The sequence below is a fragment of the Serinus canaria genome, chromosome 10 (assembly GCF_022539315.1).
Source record: "Serinus canaria isolate serCan28SL12 chromosome 10, serCan2020, whole genome shotgun sequence".
NCBI classification, from domain to species: Eukaryota; Metazoa; Chordata; class Aves; order Passeriformes; family Fringillidae; genus Serinus; species Serinus canaria.
The window spans coordinates 6,778,880-6,799,573 of NC_066324.1; the positions used below are offsets into that span (position 1 = coordinate 6,778,880).

The following is a 20,694-nucleotide window of genomic DNA, read 5'->3' on the forward strand; positions in this document are numbered from 1 at the left end:
TGAATTTTGGATTTCTTTGCTGATTTTTCTCTCTGAACTCTGCTGCGGCCACCTTTAACAGCCACTGGAGCCACTGGTAATGCCACATGCCCCTTGCAGTGTGTGCAGAAATCTGGAATTGCAGGCTTGCGTTACTATTGAAACTGCTATAGAAATTTTCCATTGCCTTTAGTCACAGGTAGTCCAAGTGTAACTATTGACAGTGCAGATGCCAGAAACTGGGCATCTGTATATCCATACCCAGGCCATGAGAAACATAAGGTGGTCTTTAGAAGCAGAAACTTTTAGGTTTTGGGGTTATTAAAAAAACCCAAACTGACCTCCAAACCCTGGCATCATCACAACAACCAGCTTTGACTTTGCAGAAGGAGCCAAGTAAATCTGTTCTTTTTTTGGCTTTCCTGAAATTGTCATATGTGTAGAGTCATATTTTCACTGAACAAAAAGAGTTGTGTCCAGCACTGTACCAGGGGGCCGGGGCCTCTGGTTGTGGTGTTCTGTAGTCAGTCAGCTTGAGTGGGAAGAGTGTTCAGACTTGGTCTGATTCCCTTGCATCAGCTGTAACATTGCTGCAGTTGGGTCTTTATTAAGCTGAAAAGACCAAGGAAAATCTCCTTCATGCCTCTTCTTTTCCTTGTGGTGCAGTATCAGCTCTAACTTGCCACTGTGCGTTCCTTGGATGTGAAAACAAGTGGGGAATTTTGGGTGGACTTCTGCTTGTTTTTAATTAAATATCGGTGTAACAGGAGTTGTTTTGTGACAAGAAAGACCCAACAATCTTACCAAACATGCAGAACAAGCAAGCTGTCTTGTCATCCCATTATGACATTCCCACTGTAGGAAACACCCTTTGTGCTTTGCTAAATTTGTCCTTATTCATAGTGTGAAACTGCAAATTAACATATAAAATTGCTTTTGTGTGTTGATTTATAACAATTTATTGTCCCTTCAGATTTGTGTTGCAAAGTGTCTGTGAAGATAGGGGAGGAATATTACCTTATTTATTATGGGGGGAATCTGAGACTTGGCAGCTTTTTCTGAGGTACCCATTCAATCTGAGTGTTTGCAGAGTTTGCTGTAGTTTATGATTGAAGTTGGTGGTTACAACAGGCAAGATCCCACTGCAGCACAAAGTGGGGAGAGGGGGTGCCAGCTGAGCTTTGCCTGTTTGCAGATGTGTCTGCAGAGATGCAGGCTGGGGTGAGAATAGAAAAGAAGCTGCTGTCTCCTCATCCCCTGATTCTTTGATCACTGAGAAGAAATAATGTGGCCACTGGGCAAACTGATCTGAGTTTGTGCTCAAGTTTCGTCTAGTATATATAACATAATCTAAAGGAGGAGGTGGATCAAAGTAAGCTCTGGATTTTGTTGTAGATTGATGCCATTTGATTGCATATGCGTATTCTGCTAGGCAAGAGTTAATTTGTCAGCCTTGTCCCCATTTTCATAAGTACCACTGATACTTCTCCCTCCCTGTGGTGACCTGTGAACCATCTCTGTGGGTCTTCATGCCATTCTAGATTTGGCTATTCCCTCTTTATGCCCAACAGAGATTTACACTCCATCCTGGTCTAATTCAAACTGGTACCTTTAAGTTTTCCCACTCACATAAGAGTATATTTAAAAATATGTAATATTTGCTTGTTTTTGTCTCATTTAGCATTGTCAGAGGGGAAAGTTAAATACTTGATGTGTATTTGGATTGTATGAAATAATGATGAGGTATAGCTGAGTTATTTTCTTTTAAAGCTGCTTGTGATTTTCTGCTGTGGATATTTTGATTCTTGTTTATTTTACTCCTTCTTTTGGAGAAGAATAGTCTGGGAGAGGGGAAGGAAGAGGCAGGGTTTAACCCTGTAACCATCATTGTTAGCCCTAACTTCTGGTAGAGCTTGGCTGCTTTGGCTCGACCCCTTTAAACTTGAGAAATGTGTTTTTGTTTGCATTTCCATCTTGTTGCATTTAAAAACTATTCTAACTATACCAGATTGTTTGAACATTAATGGGGGAATGTTTTTCAGCGACTTGATAGAGTTTCCAGGCAGCTTTTCATCCGCCAAGTACTGTACTGGGCTCTCACTGCTGAGGTTTTGCTTGGTTTGCTCTAAGAATCTGCAAAGCAACTGCTCAAAATTGCTGACACATGTTAAGTAATGTGGAAATCACCATCCTACCCTATTGAAGTCTGAGAGTGCTCATGTCGGCAATGAGAACAAGATCTGACCCTGAAAATGATATGTGAGCAGTCTCAATCTGGAGACCATTTCTAGTATCTTCTCTCTGACTCTGGTTAGTTTATCCTTTGGTCTTAGGTATTCTATTTTTAAAAAAATTATTTGCTCAATCTCCTAAAAAATACCACATTCTGCCTCGTCTATGTATTTTTGGGTTATTTAACCACATGTGCATATTTGATGATGCCAAGTTCAGAGTAAAATCTCAATTCTGTACCTAAGTATCAGGAGAGTTAATGCTACTTCTAACAATAATGGTAGTGGTATAATGCTTATTTAATTAATAAGAAATCCATCATCTTGTACCTCCCTTCTCCAAACCTCTAGTTTTCAGCTTTGGAGCAGCTGTAATCAGCCTGTACAACTTCCCTTCCTCCTCTCATGAATAAATCCAACTACCTTATCTTCTCTATCAGAAAGTCTTCCCTGGTTTCAGCAGCCTCTGGAGGAGGGTATGAAAGGGGCTTTCACTGCCTAACAGGAAGCGAAATGAATGGAGGAACTTTTGATAATGCCCCGTCTGTCTGAGCGGGGGATCAGCCCGACTAAATTGCAGCAGATTAGTGAATGATAGTGCTTCAGCTGGGGCCAGAATTATAAGTTTTAATCTTGGAACAAGCAATGATTTCTTCCTCTTAAACAGTGGTCAACTCCCTCTTTGATTTGGAGGCTTGCAGTCATCCATATTCAGTTAGTTTGGGTGTGTGGTTTCTTTTTTTTCTTTTTTTTTTTTTTTTTTTTAATTTCTTCCAGTCTGCATTCATGAGTCTCAACAAGCTTTTGGGTTTTCGGTGAACCTGCCATGGCCACATGCCATTTTTGCCAGTAACTTGTACTTTGCTTTGGATTTTTATGCCTGTAATGAGGTCGTGTATTTCCCAGCTTTCTTAATATTTCTATGTGTTGTTCTGCCTCAGTCTTTTGCAATTAGCTTTGGGGTGGTTTGGGTAGTTTTTTTATAAGCAGCATTTTTGTTCCTGGCCACCTTCAGCCGTACTCTGTGTGTGAACATGGATGACTCCTTGATTCCCACCCCACAACTTGGTCCAAACTTTCTGATAATCCAGCTCAGTGGGAGGGAGAGATGACTGAAAATCTCAATGGGGCAGTTTAGCTCATTGCCTTAGGCCTGACTCATCTGCTGGATAACACTAGTTTTATTGCAGCCCAACATGATTGACATTTGGGGAATTGCACTGGTATAATGCTGGAAGCAGCATTGAAAAATCTGCCCTATTGTTTCTGATATATTCACTGTCTGAGGAGAAGCTTTTTGTTACAAATAACTATCAGAAAGGCAACTAATGGAGTGAAATTACCTTGTCTTTAAATCACTGACTTTTCCAATTCCCAAGAAAAAAAGTATGAGTGAGAGTAATATCCTATGTACTAAAACTTTCTCTTGTTCTGTGTTTTTTTCAGGCTTTTTTTTCCTTGGATTTTATTACTGGAAAACTCTCTAATGACAACTTTGCTTAGGTAAGTGAAGCAAGATTTTTTCCTGTGGATTTTTTTAGAATCGCTTCCCCTATCTTAACTTCTTTTGCATGTTGGGTTGTAATGTTGAGCTGCCAGCCAGCTGTGCTGCGTGTGCTGTGGTTAAAGGCTAGAAAGATGGTGTAAACAAAAGTGGGGTAATGCCTCTAGTATGACATAAGGACCTCATATATTCATTTAATCAAATGAAATGGACGTCGTGCAGAATAATGAAATACAGGTTATACCTGCATATTACTGCATAATCTCATCAATTTATAATTTTTTTCAAGAGATGCTCTGCATTTTTTTTCCCCATTGGAAAGTAAACTTGTTGCTATCACTTAACTTTTTGTTGTGAAATGCAACCTTCATGCTTACAGGTTTTTAGATACAGTTGCTCTTCCTCCATCCCTTTCTTTTCCCTCTTACCCTTAGGCAGGAGCTTCTGATATGGAAAAATCATAAAAAGCTTAAACAGTTTTTTATTTTTTTAGCCCAAAAGACAGGGAGAACATGAACAAAATTAACACCCCACTTTGATCTTCTGAACCCCTTCTACACCTCTAAAATGCAAATTCCACATAATTGGTCATTGACAGGATCTGAGTGTTGATTGAAAGCACCTGGTCTTGTCTGTTTCTAAATTTTGTCTATCTTTGGGGCATTCTGAGCACAAATCCAGTGCCATGGTGCCATGGATGATGGGTGGAAGAGCTAAATGTGCTGCTGCACCAAAATGTACTGTGTTTTCCTTTGTGGTGGAGAGAAGACTTAATTGACCTCTGATGGAAGACAGGAAGTTAGTCCCTAGACATACAGATAATTTGATGTGTTACTTGGAGTTGCTCGTTGATCCCGGATGAGGCCAAAAGCAACTGCAGTGCTCCTGTGGGAATATAGTATCCTAACATCTACCATGACAAAAGTGCTACTGCTCTTTGCAAAGTGTCTGTGAAAGGCTTTTCTTTTTTCTCCTGTCTGCTTTCTGCAGTACCCACCCTCTCTTCCTTTTGATCTCCACCCTGGGAATGGTCAGCACAGCAGCTTCTCTCCTTGAGATGAGGGACCTCGGTGAAATAAAATTGACTGTCTTAAACCAGAAGTCTTCTCCAATCTGCTTTTCCCTGGTATCTGTCCCTCTTCAGGGAGGACTCTAGGAGAGTGAAGACAGACAACTACAGAGAGGCTTTTGAGTTCCCTTTAGTTTTCCTCCTGGGTAGCTCATCAGGGTTTATCTATCTGCCATTCCTTTGCCAGGGTGCTGAACTCAGGGTATTTTGTGTGGCATAGCTTTTGTATTTTCCAGAAACACGTGGGGATGGGCTGGTGGACTCCAAACTGTGAGTGAGCCAAAAGGTGGAAAGGTCCTTAGCAGAACCCTCTGAGAAAGATTGGGATCCAGCATTGCATTGCTCTTGAGACATGCCATTGCAGTTTGCTTGAGGTTCCCCCATGTCTTCCTCAACTGCTTGAGCAGTGACTAATTTGCAGCCTGAGGCTGTATTTGTTGGTGCCACTGCTTGTCCAGAGGATGGAGAGGACTCTGCAATGAGGGAAGTATTTAGGCATCAGTTTTAAATCCTTTTAACACTGTGTATTAGACACATCTATGAATATATGCAGACTGAGCTAATAAATAACCAGGGAATGGTAGTTAAGAGGAAAGGGCATAATTAATTCTGTCATGTACTCTGTTTTAAAGTTGGGTCCAGAGCAGTAATGTGTTAGGCTGGGAAGGTAAACACTGTCATTATTCAGCAACAAAACATGTACAAGGCTGACATTGTTTTCCTCCTTTTGATATAATAATTTTTTTGCAGTGCTTGGAGTATCTTTGGTGGTCTTTGGTATGGTGGGAGCCTGATGAAGCCCCACCCTTCCAAAGGGTCAGTGCTCCTTTATTTGAGTTGAGTTTTGTATTAATGCTGCTTTGCTGACACAGAATGTGTGCTGTTCCAGAGAGCTCTTACTGTTTGCTGTGGTTGGGGTGCTTGGCTGGAATTCCTGCAATATAGTTTGGAGGGAGGTATTTCTGTTTCATCAGGTGATCCCTTTTCAACTCCCCACACTGCAGTGTTAACCCAGGTCAACTGTACATGGCACACAGGAAAAAAATCTTTTTTGTGGAGATGCTGTTAAAAGCCAGCATGAATTTACCTTGTATATACATCTCTTTTTTTTTTCCCTCCAACTACACCAGCATGCAGAGAAAGGTTTGACTTCAGCAAATGCAGCTTTCCAGGGTCCTTCAGAGTTAATGTGTTAGAATTCTACTTTTTTAGTGGGGAGAGGGATTTGGGAGAGGCCTCGCTTTGCGTCTTAAAGCATCTGAAGTTGCTGTGAGAATGATGATATATTTGCTAAAAGAAACAGTTGTCATGGTAAACAGTTACCTAAAGCAAGGTAGTTAATTTTTCAGTATGAATGATAAATAGTAATAGGAAAAAAAACTAAAGAGCATGTAGTTTTGAAGTTCCCCCTGCTTGCTGTTACTCATAGCACAGCCTCTCTCCTCTCCTTGATACTTCTCATTTTAGCAAATTTCTTGATGTATAGTTACACACACAGAAAAACAAGCAAAGACTTAATATACGTATTTCTGTCTTGGCTGTGACCCATGGGGCTTAAGTGAAGATGTGTGTATCCAAAGTGAGTTGGTGTTGTTCAACCCCTCAATGCCTCATTCTCTTGAGTTTTCTTAGAAGTTTTGCAGCTCTGCCTCTTCCAGCAGAAGTCTTGGACAAAATACACTCATGGAGACACCAGTGGAATAGCTGATGCAGCTCAGCAGCCTTCTCCTAAAATAAGTGGTGGAAGGATGCCTGTTTCTCTTAGCAGTATTTTCTTTGGAAGATGAGTATCTCCTCAGCATGTCCTTGGCTTCTGTGTCTCCCTAGCAAGCTGCAGCACTGAGTGCTCCTTCTTCCACTGTTCCCAGCTCAGTTTAAAACTTCTTCATTCAAAGTATTTCTGTGGTCCTTCAAGGTCTGCTCTGTCTGATTGCAAAACTTCCAGGAATTTGGAGAGGGAGTTCTTCCTTTGGATGGATTGAAAAGGAGTTGCATGTTGTCAACTTGCACACGGTCTTTCTTCAAAGACCTTCTACTTTCTTCAAAGTATGAAGTATTTTTTAGGGGGAGGGATCTCTTAAAAAATTATTAGCCCTTGGTGGGTGGCATGAGCAGCACTGGCTGGAGGGCCAATTGTTCTGTGGTTCATGTGCTGTTTATTTTGCAGGCAGTGATGTTTTTATATTGCTGAGGCGGATGGAGAGATTCCCAACTCCACAATCATGACCCTGGGGGAGATGAGCTGGTTTTAGGTTTCACCACTTGGATGATGAGGTTAGCCTGAGACAGAGATGCATCCCTGTGTATGGAAATGGTCTTGGCCCAGATCTTGTCTGGCAATGTAAAGCCTGAGAAAGGACCGAGAGGTCAGCTTCAGCTTTTTAAGGAATGTGATGTATGGTCATTCTGTGGCATGTGTGGATTGCTGCTTTTTCATTTCAAAAAGGGTAAAAAATGTACTTGCAAGCTTATGTGTTTTTTTAAAAACACACTAATTAGTGCTACAGTTAACTCTAGCTAGAACCTACTTTACAGCTACGTAAATATTTATATCTCTGCTACTGAAACACTAATGATAAAGAATCCCAAGAGGTTTTTTCTTAGCTACAAAGCAGGGAAGATTTCTCCCATTCTCTGCCTCTTAGAACCTTTCTTCCACTTCAACTCCTTCCCTCCTACTGAGCTAAGCAACATCCTCAATCTGCACACACTGGGACTTTATTTTTTTTTTTTTTTTTTTTTTTTTTTGCATCTATAGCAGTCTTAAGTAATTACTCTGCAGTTTTAATACTTGTCACAGAAGTGAGCTCCTCTGCTTGTGTCACTCAATGCTATCTAGAAAACTGAACCTCTGAAACAAGCTAAAATGAATAGAATCTTGTTTCCTCTTTGCTCACATGGGCACTTATTCACTTCCCCATCTGCTTTGACTTTGAAGACTGCTGAGGTTCTTCCTCTGTCTGACCCACTTGGCATAAGCTAGAGAGGATTGTCTTTCTTCAACAGCCAAGTTTATAAGGCTTCAGCTTGTTCGTAAATAATCCTTAGAGTTTTGAGTGCTGCCTTTCTCCTTCTTTCCCTTCAAAACTGACCTGCTGTTATTTGTGTACAAACTGGAGGAATATTTTTTCAGTCTATAGATAGAGTGGAAAATTTGTGCAGTCACTGGACATTAGAGGCTGAAAAGTGTGCTGAGGAGATTTCACTAAGGATCCATGATTTTAAGTATTTATCTCATCCACTTTCAATTTGTGATCCCAGCACAAAAAAGCATCAGCTGTAGAGGAGGGTTTTGCCCTGCTAGTCCTTGTACAAGCACAGTTCCAGAGTGAAAAATACAGGACTTGGATATGCAGAGGCATCTTCATAGGAATGTGTAAATATTTTGTGTACTTCAGAGAAGGACAAGGTGTTGCTCTGCCTTTGCTCTCACACTGAAGTACCTGCACCAGTAATTGGTTTGCATGTGTGAATGGTTATTTTAAGGTAGCATTAAAACTCACTTTCAGCTTTACTGAAGTTCTGCAGACCAGCCTCTCCTGATTGAAACTTTAAGGCCTTGTGATCTGCATGTGGTCCTGGCTCTTGGTAGCAGGAGATAGCAACCCTCTGTGGAAAGATAGGCTGTAATTTTGTCCTGCTTTGAACATGTGGGATTTTAAGTATTTCCTATGAGATGCATTACTAGTATAAACAAACTGTTTTGTTTAGTGTAAGCTCTTTATCCTGATAGGATTTGAGACATCTTATAAAGCAATCACTGTAAATTTAAAACTAATATTTGGCATTATTTAAATAAGCATAAATCAAGATAGTATACAAACAACACAAGTTCCCAGCCCAGGGACCTGAAAGACAGACCTACTTGGATGTAGCCTGTGCACTTTTTGTCCATTTCCCTGTTAAATTTAAGCACTGTACACCTAATTAATACCTTTTAAATTTATGTCAGTGATGAAATGGATAAATATTGTAATGGACACAGATTTTAGTGCTACATTTACAGAATAGATGTAGAAGCATGTAGGGTAAGTAGATGTTTGTGCAGTCTTGTGGTGCAGCATCTTTGCTGTCCTGGTTGGTTTGATACAGAGGATTCCAAATTGAAGCCTTTAAGCTGGAAAGGGTAAATTACTGTTTAGTGTGTTGTAAAAGGTCTTGTAGACTGTGGGAGTAGACGAGTTATTTCAAAAACATAATGCTGGAAAGAAGTTTCCATGCCAGACTGTTAAATTTCATTGCTGTGTTAATTAGATAGGAAGAAGCCCCTTATTTTATAAAGTTTTCCAACTCAGTTGAAGCTCTATCACATTAGATGTGACAACTGAATGATCAACTACTTGTCTGAGTGCCAGGAGCCTTGTACTTCCAAATTAATTGTGTTTTTATGAGCCAGTGTTAACTTTTTGAAAAATAAAGCTTAGGCCTTGGAAAAAAACAGATGCTGATGAATATGGGAAGGAATGAGGAAAAGAATATAGTGTTCCTGGTAATGAGGTGACCTCTGGTGCTCTAATTTCACTTATCAAGTAGCTATTATTTTTTGTATATAAAATGTAAAATTTTGCCTTTGAGGAACTTCATTTTAGAGGGTGGAGGAGTTCACAATCCTTTCAACGCTTGATAATCCAAGAGGGAATTCAGTATCTTCATAGAAGGAGGGTGTATGAGATTTTTTAGTTCATCAGACTTTTCAAAAATGTACAGATTTGCAGATGCGTGAGGGACTGGGGGGAAGCCCTTGCCTCTAAGTGGTGGTAAAATTTAAAACTCTTATGGGTATGGCTCTGATCAACATTCATTTCAATGTTCCCATAAAAAGCTTATGACTTGGCAGGGTTTCAAGGACTGAAAAGAAAAAAGTATACAACATGTTTTATTAATGTTGAAGGAGTAATATTGCTGTATTTCAGAGTCTGCCACTGCGTAGAGTAAGTTCTTTTTGGCTCTTGTACACTTTGGCTTTTCTCTTGAATAAAACAAGGTGTGACTTCACATCTGCTTTTTCCTAGTAGCCTTGTATTAATCAGGAGTATACATATTTCCAAGTTTTGGCTGGGATTCATCCTTTTTCTTTCTAACTCTCCCGCGTGGAAGAGTGAATTCATGATTCTTGACCCTCAACTGATACTGTTAAAGTGTATTTGCATAAGCCTTGATGTTAATCATCACATCCCACTTACTTGTGATGACTTTTTGCCCCCTTTTAAGCTATATGTAAAGGTGAATTTGAAATTAGGCAGCTGAGAAAGAAGTCGTCTGTTGAAACTTGGCAAATGTGGTTGAACTAATAAAAGCAAATTTAAAAAAAATACACTTTAAAGGAACTCAGTACAGTAAAACACTAGCTTTAAGATGAAATTGCTGAAGATAATTTGCGCAGCCAAGTGCAAGAGGAGGCAGATAACACCAGTCAAGCACAAAATCACAATTTACAGGCACATAGTGGTGTTACTTTGGTAAGATTACCTCTACGTGGGGCTTGGCTGGCGATCAAGGCATGGCTCAGGGAGCCGGCTGCGGCGGGATCCGATCGCTGCCGGGGCGCGAGGTGTCGGGGCACGCTCTGAAACAGGAGTCTGGGTTCAGATCCTCATGAAACAGGGTCTGGGTTCAAATCCTCAACACCAGCCTCTTTCAGAGAGGGCTGTGCTGCCTGGTTGTGGGACACAGCCCGGGCTCTGCGAGGCAGGAGGAGTTGGGGGTATGTTACTGCTTAAAAGCAGCTTTTATTCTCTAAGTTACTGCCTGGGTTTTGGCTGGAGTAGAGTTGGTTAATTTTTTGTATAGTAGCTAATATGGGGCTGTGGTTTTGATTTGCTCTGGAAACTGTTGATAACCTAGGGATGTTTTGGGTACTGCTGAGCAGAGTTTATGCACAGCCAAGGCCTTTACTGCTTCTCACCCATCCCACCTGTGAGCAGGACTGGGACACAAGGAGTTGGGAGGGGATGCAGGTGGGACAGCTGACCTCAGATGGTCCAAGAGATATTTCAGACCATATGGAGCCATGGTCAGTGTATAGAGCTGGGGGAAGAGGAGGAGGAGGATGTTCAGAGAGATGGTGTTTGTCTTCCCATATCGTCATCATGTGATGGAGCCCTGCTTTCCTGGAGATGGCTGAACACCTGCCTGCCCATGGGAACTGGGGAATGAATTCCTTGTATTGCTTTGCTTGTGTGCAGCTTGTGCTTTACCTATGAACCTGTTTTTAAACTCATTGCATGCGTTTTCTCACTTTTACTGTTCCGGTTCTCTCCCCCATGGCACTGGTGCAGAGTGAACGATTGGCTGTGTGGGTCTGAGCTGCTGCCTGGGGTTAAACCATGACAGCTATCATACTGTTAAAAATTGACATAGCTAATCTCAGTCCTATGCTTCTGATTTGTGAGTACTGTTGCTTAATTAACAATTATGAAGTGCTTGGAGCACTTTAAAAGTGCTGTAGGATTGTAAAATATTGCATTTGCGTGTGCACGCTCTTAAACGTGGAGATTTCCACATTTCCACGCTCCTGCTGCACAAGTGCTTGGTGAGTCACACAGGCTCCTCCTGACCCAGTTCTCTCCTTGTTTGCTCACTCCTCCCGTTTGACCCAAGCCATCAGCCTTTTACCTGCCCACCTTCCTCTCACAGATGTGTGATTCTGTCCCTTGAGAAGCAAGCCGTTCTGCTCCACAAGTGTTCAAAGTCAGGGTAGATGGGGCTTGGGGCAACCAGAACTAGGGATAGATGTTCCTTCCCACAGCTGGGAAGTTGAACTAGGTTTTTTTTAAAGGTCTCTTCTGACTCAAACCATTCAGTGATCTCTTCCATAGAAGCCCCATTGAAGGTTATTGTCACCCCATGGCCTGTTCAGGAATGCTCTTCCCCACACCCATGAGGTTGGGCTCTGGTTCCTGGCAGCAAACGAAATCTTCCTTCTGCTGTTTCCTTCCTTGTCTCTCTCCCAGGCCCTGCACAGAGGTTTGGCAGGTGCCCTTTAGTGAAACTGTTTGGACTTTGATTTGCTTCCCCAGAGAGGAACTGGGTGAGCCTTAGCTGCTGTTCTCCCTGTGTTGCTCATGGGGATCCATGGAGCTGAAGAAGAGTTCCAGGGCAGCCGCCAGGCTTGGACTGGGGCTGCAGATGGATGTGTGTGCAGGTGCTCCCTGTGGCAGGGACGCAGTGAGAAGGTGCTTCTCCAGGAGAGCTGGGGGAAGGTTCACTTGGAGCTGATGTGGCTTTTGTGGCCAGGGGCAGTGCTCCTTCTGCACAATCGTGCTGTAATAGCAACTGCTGCCTTTGAGAGGCAATTGCATTGCCTCTATGTGACCCGTAAACATTTTGAAACTTTTCTTTGATATTCATCAGTACTAGAGAGCTGAAATCCATCCATGAGGATATGATTTGTTTAGTTATTTGAAGAAATTCCCATTTCCCAGATCAGAGTAGGCTGGATTTTTCAAGAGTATGTTATTGGCACATGAAAACAGAGCACTGGGGTGTCTAAAAAGAGATGCAGAAATCCCAACTGCTTCACCAAGAGATGAAATCTCTTTGGAACCAAACTGAAGCTCCCAGGGACTTGCTGGTGTTACCTGCAGTGCTGGCACCAGCATTAATGGCTGGCATGCTCTGAAAAAGGGAAAGTTCATGTAACTTGGTCTGCTGAGGCAAGGCTTTAATTCAAGCGTGGATAAAGCAAGGAATTTGATCAGGCTCCTACCATCAGTTACACTCTGCGCTAAGTAAAAAGGAGTAGAGCTGAGTTGTGGGACACAGGGTTTTTCTTGTGAAATCTGAAGTGTTTGGGAGATCCATGAAAAATATGAGTGAGTAGTCCCCATCAATTGCCACGTACTCAGGTTCAGCTCCTTGCCATTACCTCTGTGCAGTGAGCTTGTGGCATGGATGGTATGGAAGAATTTAGTTTTTCTCTTGTCCTGTCAGTCAGTTCTCTCAGCATCTCTTAACCTTGGATATTTATGGCTTGAAATAAAGTGTATGTTGAGTTGCATTTAATCTTAAATTGGGTCTGTACTGAAACTAGCAAAGGATGAAAAATTCTGTTTTGCTGGTGCCCTTCTTGGGGAGCGGAGAGGGATTCTGTGGGTTTTCTTAAAATAAAAATGAGGGGAAAGGAAAGAAGAATAGATGGTTAAGTGGTTTCAGTCACTATTAATGTTTGCCTACTACAGCAATAACTTGTATTTCACATCTTTTCCCAGGGATGGCAGAGGAAGAAAAGGAAATGAGGAAGTTGGTTGTACAGTTTTAGTTAGACTTGGTTAGCACTTGTTCAACTGATGTATGTGTTACAAAGCTAAGAGTTGTTTTTATTTATGCTCAGTTGTGCCCAACATTCCTGGGAGTTCTGGAGTTGCAGTTTATTGGAAGATTTAGACTTGAATTCCTGTTGTCATTGCGGTGTTCACTGTGCAGCAGGACTTGGAAAGATGGCATTTTTTTTGCAAATTTAAAGTATTCCTGGGTCCTGCTATTGCTGTGAGGTGTCATGAACGTTGTCAGCAATAAAATTTTCTTCTGGATGCCTTTTGCACTTATTGCCGTGCTCCTTTCCCTCTTCTTTCCAGGCAGTCATTACCACCTTCTTTCTTCCTTACTTCATTTTTTCCAGAATTTTGTTTAGCAAGGAATGACATTTTGCAAACAAATCAAACCTGGGGTAATTTAAAACTTAAGAGCTGACCTTGCCATGAGTGGAGTTTTAGAGGGGGGGTGATCTCAGTGAGGAGGTCATCATGTGGTCTCCTATGCTGTGCTCAGGTCTGTGAGCTGTGTGCCTGCCACTCACCTTGGCTGGCTGGAGCTGAACTTGGCTGTTTGTGCCTGTTTAAGAATTTAATCTTTCTGAAAGGCTGAAAGCTGCTTGGCCTGGTGTGGTTGCCTCAGCCACAGGAACCTAAACCAGTAATGCTGGGGAAAACAGAGGGATAAACATTTGCTGCTCTTTATTTCCGTGAGGAATTACAAGAACCTGGGATACATTTGGTGACTTGGAACAATTTTTATTTGACTGCTGGCTCTATCATGACCTCTGCACATAATGAAATAAAGTAGTCAAGCCTTGCAATGCAATAAGGAAAATCTGTTAAGATTGTAGTTCCTTTACATCAGCTGACCTTGGTCTGACTAACAAACCAATTTAGCTTAATCCTTGTTTTTTAATTAAACATCAGATACTTGAAGGCATAAGTTACTGGCAATTTATCAAAGTGTCTAGGAAGCTTGACCATTGGTCTCTATACTGCACATGTTGAAAAGCTTGTGCATAGGTTGGTACTTCAAATTAAACATATAAAGATGAAAGAAAAAGGGATGAACCTAAGAACCATAAAGCTTGCTTATTGGTGTTCCTGCAAATTAATTGCATCTGTAGTTTTTGCTGAACTTATCTTCAGATTGCACCATGGAATAGTTGAAGTGTCACTCACTTGGAGGCTCTGGAGTGACATTTATCAATGTGGCCTCCTAAGACAGAGTTGATTTGTGATGTGACCTGTCCCCTCTCCAGTGAAATCACAAGAGAGCGGGCTGTGCATCTGCTGCTTTTTGCTGTCTCTCCCATCTTCTTCCCAAGCCCTGGAGAAAGAAATAAACAAGATGTTCATCATCTCAAGGTTGGACAGTGTGTTGGGAGGTCGCTGGTCTTACTTGGTGACTTTCCTGTTTTGATGTACCGTCTTGGAACCATTTGAGCAACTTTAAAGATCAGGCCCTATAGAGCAGATAAGGAAGATGTGTGCAAATGTGACCCTTGTGTGCATTGTCCCCTTTTTTTTTGTGATAAGTGATGCCATGTGAGAAATCCTCTTTCAGACATATAGATGGGGTGTAGATTTTTTAGGCACTAATAGTGATGCAGGATAATGTTCACAGACTCTTATGGGTAATACTGGAAAAGTTGGTGTTCTTTCCTGACTATTGTGCTGCAGTGACTTTCTAAGATGTGTGGTCTGTATGTTACTAAAAACATACAGCAAATAAACTTGTCCAGGCAAGAACATGACCTTGATGCACAATCATTACCTAGAGCCCTAGGCAGGAAAGAATTATTAGTGCTGGAGATTGTGGTAAGGAGTCATCTTCCAGGTCGGTCCCTAAATATAGTCCTTTAAAGGTTTTAGCAATGCTTTGGGACTGTAATTTTTTTTAATTGCAAAGGACATAAATCTTGTTGTTACAAGGGAATGCAAAAAAACCCACCCAAACTTCTTTCAATTCAACAGTACATTTCTCATTTTACAAAAGAAAAAAGTGCCTGACAGATGCTGAAGAGTGTACACCTTTTGAAGCTGTGTGGAAATGAATATTCAACTTATGAGCCAGGAGCAAGATGCAGCAGGGATTGTGTGAGAGCTTTGTGTGGGAGGAATTAACTTCCCATGGTTTACATAGTGTAAAAAGAGAAGACCCCTCTTTCCTTGATGGGAGTAACCCCACTAAAGTCAGAGCTTCTATTCACATGGTGGAAGATTTGCAGATTCAAGTCTTAACTTAGATGTATTTGTTTGTGAGGCTGGCTTGGTAATACAGATAATACAATTTATTAGGTCTGTTAAACTTTCAGATTTCCATCCAGTTTAAGAAGAATTTATTGGAATTTACTGCTATGAAAAATGAGCCTGTCATTTCCTGAGGAGTAGTAAAGAATATTGGCAAAGATTATAATGTCTTTCAAGACATAGCAGTGTTTCTCAGTGGTGTTGGTAGGCTGCCTGGCCCAGAGGTTTAGGTACTGTGGTGTTATAATAGCTAACCAACCGAAGCATGGCTGGTTGAGCATTGGTGGGGGTTCCTGACTATGTCCATGACTTGGAATGCACAGGAGTAGCAAAGCTCTGTAATGCAATACAGGAGGGTGGTGGAGTTGGAATTAATTTGCTGGGAGTTGCCTTTTCATGGGGGAATGGAGAGTTTCTGCTGCTGAAAAAGACCTCAGACCCAAATATCCAACATCAGCCTTCGTACCTTTCCTCTAGCAGTACTTTTAGGAGAGTGATGAGTTGGAGAGGGGAATATCTTCATGTGAAGCAAAAGTGAGTGGCCCTCACTCGAGACCAGACACAGTTGGGTCCTCAAACTGAACAAAAATTACAAAACAAACTTGATGACACCAGTGCTTTTCTGAGGTACATTCCTTCTGTGCTTGTGTCTCTGTTGGGTTATACCCATATTTCTTTGCTGTGTTTGACCAAACTCTTTGAATTCTTTACATGAGTTGAACACCTTGTTCAATCCTACTGCACGTGACTGTTATCTGAACACCAACAACCTGGATGCTCATCATTTCCATTTAAGCCATGATGCATTTGGTGACCTTTGAGAAACTTTCTTCTTGTTGCTCATGTTCCACTCCTTGCCCTCTGAAGGGGCAAGGATGATACTTAGTGGTTTTTCCTTCTGTCACTCCAGTTCAGAAAGGACTGGAAAATTCTCTATCAAAAGTCACTTAAGGATTTTTTGTCTGCCCTAGGGACCTTTCCTTCCAGTCCTCAACTCTGCTTTCCATTGTCTTTTAACAACAATGTTTCCCTAGGAACACAGTGTACCTGAGAGGCAAGACATGTGCTTATTTTGCTGGTTAATCATCATGAGTGCTGATGTGGACTAAGTTTATGAGGCCAACAGCAATGATCAAAGCTGGTTTTCAACAGGAGAGATGCTAGTGAGAGAGCTAGGGTGCTGATGGGACCCAGTTAAATGGGAAGAAACACAAGCTGCTGGCTTTCAGCTTTTTTTGGAAGAATATAAGACATAAAGGATCATTTTTCTAAGGTGGTTAATGCAGCAGCTGGACTGAGAACCAGCATTTTTGGTAGCTGCATGAGCAGCATTGTGTGGTTTTGCCTGTGTGCACCTTTAGTGTTCATTCCTTTCACGTCCTATACACCCCACACAAAACCTCTTCAGGGGATGGGAACTTCAGTGGACCTGTGCTGTTTGTCCTAACTAAAGGGTTATTCTTGTTGCCTTGTTTTCCCCTTCCATTGCTCTCCTCCAGACTGCTTTTGTTCAGCTGGCTCGGAGCTGGGCTGCTGCTTGCAGGCAGAAGACATGAAGTAGTGTGGGAACAGCGTCTTGCTGACAGAATCCATGAGCTGGTGATAAAGAGAAGTCCTGAGACATTCTTCTGTAGTCCACAGTCCAGATTGCTCTCACGCTCCCTTCTGCCTTGTGTTTGTGATACCCACTCCCAGCAGTCTGGGAAAGGGGGTGCTTTTTGAATGTTTTCATTTGAAAAAAGGAAAAAGGTTGTAACATTTGATCAGGCATGAGAGGTGAGAGTAATGATCATGGTAAATTGTAATTTAGGTATTCAGAGCAATTTGACACGTTTTAGACAAATTGTTGTGTTATAAACTTTATATGCAGCTCAACAGGAAGATGAGGGATGTTTACTACAAGGCAGCATTGTGGAAGAAATTTGTAGAATTTCTCCCAAGAAGCTCAGCCTCATTCCCAAAGCATAAGGCTTAGCTTCTTGGGAGAAATTCTACAAAAATAACCCAGACCACAAAAACCCCCTCCATTACTCTAGACTTGTAGAAAAGCATAGCTCAAAGGCACATCTGGGCACGTGCTCTGTTGTGTGGCTCAGACACTCTGTGGTCAGTGACAATCTTTCCATTCTGTTTCTATGTCAAATGGCCTCGGGCAGAGGGAGGCCAATTTACCTGACTAAAGGGACTTCAAAATGATTCCTGGTTTTGTCGTTTGTGTGCATCAGGACTATGCAGTAGAGACACATGCTTACAATGAAAAGAAAACTGAATCTGCATTCTTCTCTTTTGCTTTTTTGTGGGCCTTTTGGTTCATGACTCAAAGGCTCTTGCAGAGGCTTCTGAGCCAAAAATGCAGCTGCATTTTTCAGTCACATGCTACTTTGCCAGATCCAATAATAGCAACTATTGGGCAAGAGAGAAGAGAATAATACAACCTGCCTTACTGCAAGTGTTTGTGGAACCATACTCGTGGGAAGTTGAAGATGATTTTCATAGTGAGCAAACTTTTTATGAACTTCCTCCATATCCTCATCCCTATGCATGTGGTGCTTGTTAACACCCTGTGTGCCTGTGGAAATAGCACTGCTAATAAAAGACATCTCCTTGGTTTATGATGGAAGACCTGTTACCAGTGACTGAACTGTGAGATATTCCTGGAAGAGCAAGGTCCAGTAGTAGGGGAGAGGGTTTGAATTGCAGCTGGAAAGCATTGAGAAATCCTTTTGGCAAATATATTCCACTGAGAAAACAAAAGCAAAACAGAGACCCGATGGATACTTGAAGTGGACTTTATTCCTTGTGTTATGCTTCCCAAGGAGTTCACCAGCATGTTTTGCACATCTTCAGTCTCCAAACTGGTGCTCTTGTCTTTCATGTAAGGTTTTAGTTTTACATTATGCCATGAGAAAGATTTGTCCTGTTGAAAGACAATGTAAAGAAGAAATGGAGTAGTACTGTCAATCTCTTTAAAATACAGTGGTGGGTTGGTTGTGGGACCCTTCTTTAGAACCCTCTGTAGAAGCCCTGTGATAATCATCCTTTGCATCGGGTCAGAAGACAGCTTTGAGCCATGTGCATTTTTTCCCAATTAAGCAGTTGTGTCCTATGTTGGATCCTTCCCATAGAGTACAGAAAATTAAATGTGCTTTTAGTCTTTCCCAAATTTGTTACAGCACTTAATATTTAGCCCATGTTTTGTCTTTTACGTAATGTATATGCTTTCTTACTGCCTAAATTTTGAAGTACTTCTCTTTACAAGCTTATGAAACTTCTTTAATCCGTTACTGAAGTGCTGCAAACACAGACTATGGTTGTAAACAGTACGTGCTATTAGTGAAGAAAAATTACCATCTTGGAGGCCTTTATTTTAAAGGTTTCATTTTGTTCTACTTTAGAAAGACATTGGCTTGCCAGAGTTTCAGCATTGCTTCTTTTTCCCTTCTGCAGACTGTGATCTTTCTTCTTGGGAATATAAATATCATTCACATTTTATTGTTCTTTGTGCAAGCTAGTGGAATATGAGGTTTGTTCTGCTGCTGCAACCCCTTGTGTTGGAGATGTTGGCCAGAGAATGTCCCCATCACCACAAGGAAGGGGCACATCTGGACCTCCAGCCAAGCAGTGCTGCAGCAATTATTTCCAGCAAGGCTCCTGAAGTAAGAAACCAGATGTGCTTGTATTGGGATTTCGGGTGACGTTTAAACAGGACATGGATAGGAGGGAATGCCACCTATGTTTAGACCATGCTGTTTTCTGTGTCCTGTTGCTCTTGGCATTGGGAGGGAGGAAGGGTCTTGGAACAAAACAGTAGCTGAACAAAACAAGGTGAATCAAGGGCAGAGCAAGAAGCTTAACTTGCAATTTCCTTGTCTTTGTTGGTTTAAATCTGACCCTCCACATTGTTTAATGTTTTGTATTTCATTTCCTCAGTTGCTTAAGGAATGGTTGAGGCTGGCATAGATGCTTCAAAACCATGGTCAGGTGGGGCATGCTGGATTTGAATAAAGAACTTGGTTTTTACTTCCAGTGGAGACTCATGTTTTATTTTTAAATAGGTCAGAGAAATTATTTGCTTGTTCCAGTGGTGCAGAGAAACCTTTTAGTCCTGGTTGGCTCATAATTTCGTTCTGTGCCCTTGAGGATGAAAAAGTTCAAACTCAAGTGTTCTTGCACAGCAGGAACCAAATCAGTGTGTTAGTGGTCAGTCTTGCTTGCAGCAGAACTGGATTTGATCTTTTGCTGCATGTCCATGATGAGCTTTTGTTTCCAACCATAGCACTTTGCTACTTTCCTCTCCTGGTGCTCTGGCAGTTGAGAGGTGGAATTTGTAAAGGAAAATAGCTGTAGTTCAAGCTGTGGAAAAGTTACTGAAGGCAAATCCCTTGGGGTTATTTGGCTTGGTTTCCAACTTTGAATTTCTCCTGTAAGCATTTTAGAAATGGGCCTAATCCTGGAGTCATGGGCTTGAGAGGAATGTGAAGGTGAAATTCTTCAGCCTTTAACAGAAGCAATAGGACTTGAATGATCCTAGTGCTCGCTTTTGACCCTAATGTCATCTCCAAAAAGGAAAGAAACTACCTCTCACCCTCAAATAAATAAAATTCAGTAGGTAGATGTTTATCTTCTCTGGAAACTGGAAAAACTTCGTTTTTCTCTGTTGCTGTGATTGTCCCCACCTTTGCCATTCCTCCCTAATCACATGCATACCCCCAGCTCATGGCCTATCTGGAGTTTTGCATGGGAAGATCTGTGTTGCTTAGGAATTAATCGGCTTCTGCTGGCTGTCCTTCCTCCACCTGAAGTTCTCAGGTGATCTCTTCCTCTTGCGTCACCCCTAAGAATTCAGATGTCAGAAAAAGTCTTGCCCTGAGGAATTTAGAGCTCAGTGAAGAGCCCTTCCTGCAGGTCCCTGGGGAAAGCCTGGCTGCTCTCCAAACACACAGGGATGCTGGAGGGGGACAGGAACAGGGCTTTCCTTGGGATGTCCCAGTGCTCAGACTTCTCCCACCCTGGGGAGTCTGCTCCAGCAGAAAAATGATGTGTCAAAAGGAACCTGGGTGTCAACCTGCCTGACCTTTGGTCCAGCAAGCAGTAGATGTGTGGCTGGTGACAATTCAGGGGTGAGCAAAACCTCCTAGTGGCAACTGTTTGGGGCTGGCAATTGTTGAAACCTTACTAGAGATGAAATTCCTCACTGGAGGAGGTTGGCGGTGACCTGTAGAACAGCACCTCTAAAATTTAGCTGTGTCTTCCCAGCACTGATCAGTGTCAGGTTTCCCAGGATGATCTAAGATCAAAAGGCTTTTTGAGATTTTCTGTGAGGCTGTGACTCTCAGTGAAGGAGCATTTTTTTTCACCTGTGGTACTGACCACTTGGGATCTGGTGGGTTGTCTGTGATCTCT

The 20,694-nt window shown here is 41.9% G+C and overlaps 1 protein-coding gene across 8 annotated transcripts in view; it reads left to right on the plus strand.

Annotated features, from left to right (window-relative positions):
• The window catches only part of AKAP13 (A-kinase anchoring protein 13), a 208,409-nt gene that overhangs the window by 16,798 nt on the left and 170,917 nt on the right, over positions 1-20,694 (plus strand). For all 8 annotated transcript variants that reach the window (XM_050978263.1, XM_050978265.1, XM_050978266.1 and 5 more), the window contains exon 2: positions 3,657-3,713. The gene's annotated coding sequence lies outside the window, so the exon portion shown is untranslated. The remainder of the gene's footprint in view (positions 1-3,656; positions 3,714-20,694) is intronic.